Genomic DNA, 3,997 nt, shown 5'->3' on the forward strand with positions numbered 1-3,997 from the left:
ATTGATGTTGATTAAAATTGAGTTTGTTTTGTAGGTGGCTTCTAAGTCATTTTGTGTTGAGCATTGGCTTGTGCTTTGCTTGATGCATTGCTTGTGTACAGTTAACTGTTGACTTTTAGTTTGTCTGTTTGACTGTTTGAGCTGTGTATTGACTGTGTTGGATTGTTTTTAGGTACATTAGTTGCTATAGTTCATTGTGAACTTGCTTTTGCTGTTGCTTGGTTGCTTAACCAATTGAGGTAGAACTCACTAACTTCATGTAGTCTGGAAGACCTGGCCTGTTATTTGGTCAGGCACCTGTCTGAAGTCCTCCTTAAGAGGCAATGCTTGTGATTGTTTATCTTTGTCCCCAAGCAGGAAAAGACCTTTGTTAAGGCAATTGGCAGATACAAGAGATGTGCAATCCATCTCCTGCTACTCAGTCGAGTCATCCCTTTGCTCACACAACTGGTGTTGATGCATTGTGGATATTAACCCAAGATCCTTGTATAGTTGTACAGTTGAGTCAGTGTCATAAGTGTAGAAGGGTTCCCACTTTTTGAACCCACACTTCATTTGTCTAAAGCTCTCCCTGGCCAGGGATAAGATCTGTGAGGCACACCCCTCACTTCCTATTTCATCTGCTTCACCCTAACTCTCAATGTTAGGGTTAAGAGCTAACATCACCCTGATACAGTTTGTTTGCTTTTGCAGCCTAACCCTTGTGTGAGCCCACTTTATCTGGATATAGTGTGTGCTAATTGTGAATGTTTGCTTTGTTTTGATTATGCTTGCATGCTTTGCTTTTCCTGTTTAAGATTAGCTTGCAGTCTGTGCAAGTAGATAGAAAACTCAACCTAGGACCATTGTGGAATACATGATAACTATTAGGCTCGAGTCAGTCTTCCTTCTAGTTGGTCATTTCCCAGTCTCTGGTTAGGAGAAAGTTTCTCCCCTGTTCAGGGGAACTACGTTGCCCTGATCCTCATACCAGATGAGGTACGTAGGCAGGAGGTCGTACGAGATCTCTCCGGGCACCCTTTTTTTCTTTTGCGTGAGCCGAACTACGGTAGCTCTGATTCTCGTTCCAGACGAGATACGTAGGCATATGATGCGATATCCTAGCGAGCCCTCTCCCCTCTTCTCCCACCTGTGTTGAGTGTGTGTGTGATGTTTGTTTTAGCAACCTTGTTCTATCTGTCTGAGCGTGGATCCCGTCGAGTACGACGGATGCGTAGGGGTGCTAATACCTTCCCTTCGCATAACCGACTCCCGATCCCTTTCTCTTTGGTCGCGAGACCATGTCTTTTCCAGGTTTACTTCAAGCGTTTCCTTTCCCTCTTTTGGGATAAATAACGCACGGTGGCGGCTCTGTGTTGTTTTGTTTTAGCCCGCCGGTTGTTTTTCGCGGATGCGACACAAGCATCTTGGTATGAGTAACTATTTGGTCAACCTTGGTTCCTAGCTGAGTAATCAATTCGTTAACATGAATGTTTTGGTTCATGAACTCCTTGTTTTGTTGGGTTTGAGCGGTGATAAAATTTTCCATAATTTTCTCAAGGCTCGGATTTGGTGGTACAGGTTGCATAGGTTGATTTGATCTAGGGGCTTGATAACTAGGTCTCGGACGTGCATTATTTTGGATATGGTTATTGTTTTTATAGGAGAAGTTAGGGTGATTCCTCCATCCAGGGTTATAGGTATTCGAGTATGGGTTCCCTTGGGTGTAGTTCACTTGCTCAGAGTGGGTTTTGTTTAATAGACTGCATTCTGCAGATTGGTGTCCTTGGGTTCCACATATCTCAAAATCCGACGAAACTGCGACTACAGTATTCAGGTTCGTGTACATATGCTCGACTTTGAGGGCTAATGCGTCCATTTTAGCTTGCATCATGTCTATAGAGCTCAGTTCATGCCCTCCTGCTTGGGCTTCCTTCTTCTCAACTGTCGCTCGTTCGACTCCCCATGATTGATGGATTTGAGCCATGTCTTCGATGAGGGCACTAGCTTCAGGGTAAGGTTTGTTAATTAGAGCACCGCCTGCGGCAGCGTCGATTGTCATCTTTGTGTTGTAATGATGTCCATTATAGAAGGTTTGAATGATTAACCAATTTTCTAAACCATGATGTAGGCATGCTCGTAACAACTCTTTATATCTCCCCCAAGCTTCGAACAACGATTCTCCTTGGTTTTGGGTAAATCTAGTTATATGGTTTCGAAGAACGGCGGTCTTACTCGGGGGAAAATATCTAGCAAGAAAAACTCTTCTAAGGTTATCCCAAGTCGTAATGGAATTGGGTGGAAGGGAATCTAACCATGATAGGGCTTTATCTCTGAGGGAAAAAGGGAATAATCTTAAACGTATCGCCTCAGGAGAAGCTCCATTGGTTTTTAAAGTATCTGCTAATTGAAGAAATATTTTTAAATGTTAGTTAGGGTTCTCGGTAGCGAGACCCGCGAATTGTCTCTGTTGCACTAGTTGCAACAGGGATGGTTTAAGTTCAAAATTATTGGCTGGGATAGTTGGGTTTACTATACTAGAACTAGATTCTTCATTAGATGGTTGAGCGAAGTCCTTAAGAGGTCTTTAGTTTTGATCTTCGGCCATAGCTCTCTTAATTCTATGAAAGAATAAACGTGCGCGAGCGTAACGTTCAGGTTCCGCCAGAGGGTTTACTAAACTTAGACTTCCGGTACTGCGAGTTCTTCGCATTGACCGGCGGGAAATAACCTAAGTCTAAACGATATAACAACAGGAAAATGAAATTTGATGAAATTGGTCCCCGGCAACGACGCCAAAAACTTGATGCGTTTCGCAAGTATACGAACGCGTCAGAGTAATATAAAAGATTGTCGAATCCACAGAGACCAAGTGTCAAGCTATCGTTATCTGTTGTTATGGTGTTTACCAAAGGCAGTCAAAATAGGTGTTTTTCGTAGTGTGCAATGAAAAGTAAAGTATTTAAATAGATTTAATTAATAAAGACAGGGTCGAATGTAATTCACGTAATCAATTGATAATCTAAGTACTTGCTAATAGAACTACTTATGGTCAATGTTTCCTACTTTGAAAAGAACTAATTTAATAGGAAATGTCGCTTTCGCGTATTCAGAACCGAGTTGTACTACCTAATCAAACCCTCTTATTGTCACTTATAAAAAGGCGCGCATTGCGTTAGAGTAGTCAACCTATTTTTAAGAAATATAGTATCTTGACTAAGTTGAAACGTATTATAACCTGGACTTCTTAACCAAAAGAGGTTCTTACGAACCAGACTCTAAACTTATAAACGCGTCCAAAAATAGTTTTAAAATCTCTTTTCTTCTTAATGTTAAAAACTCCTAATGAACTAAACAAAGCGCTTTAGTTGTTTTTGAAATAGTTAAAAACAATTAAGTTTATAAAGACGTTGGACGGCATTCGATCTTACCCAACGGAATTGAAGTGCGGGAAAACTTAATTTGAAAGTTAAAATAGCCCTTAAGTGTTTCTACAAACAATTGTACGGATTATCGGTTCAATTACGATCCTTACATTCTAACCTTTTAGATTTAGTTAGACATGGTAAAATAAAAGTGCATTAAAATAAATAAAAGTAGTGCGAGTGCGGAAAGTAAATAAAAGTAGTGCGAGTGCGGAAAGTAAATAATTTAAAGCGAGTGCGAGGAAATAAATAAAAGTAAAGCGAGTGCGAGGAAATAAATAAAGTAAAGCAAGTGCGGGAAATAAATAAAGTAAAGCGAGTGCGGGAAATAAATAAAATAAAGGCGAGTGCGGGAAATAAATAAAGTAAAGGCGAGTAATAAAAACCTGCTCCAATCGGAGGGCTGAGTAAATTGCAATGCGGAAAAGAAAATGGCGGCAGGATTAACTTCCTTCCAAAGTGCTCCAAACTCGATTACAGACTCTATGACATACTTGATGACACAATTGTGGTAACACTCCAATGCGAAGCGATTACCACTATAAAATACTGAATATATGCCTAAGTGAAACAAAGTTGCTTCTGAGTTTGCC

General features: G+C 40.6%; 1 non-coding gene across 1 annotated transcript; it reads left to right on the top strand.

Moving 5' to 3' along the window:
- Positions 1-2,096: 2,096 nt before the first annotated feature.
- LOC127089529 (small nucleolar RNA R71) lies at positions 2,097-2,203 on the top strand. The gene has a single exon (XR_007791111.1). It is a non-coding gene; the product is annotated as a small nucleolar RNA R71 (small nucleolar RNA).
- The last annotated feature ends 1,794 nt before the right edge of the window (positions 2,204-3,997 follow it).

The sequence above is a fragment of the Lathyrus oleraceus genome, chromosome 5 (assembly GCF_024323335.1).
Source record: "Lathyrus oleraceus cultivar Zhongwan6 chromosome 5, CAAS_Psat_ZW6_1.0, whole genome shotgun sequence".
NCBI lineage: Eukaryota > Viridiplantae > Streptophyta > Magnoliopsida > Fabales > Fabaceae > Lathyrus > Lathyrus oleraceus.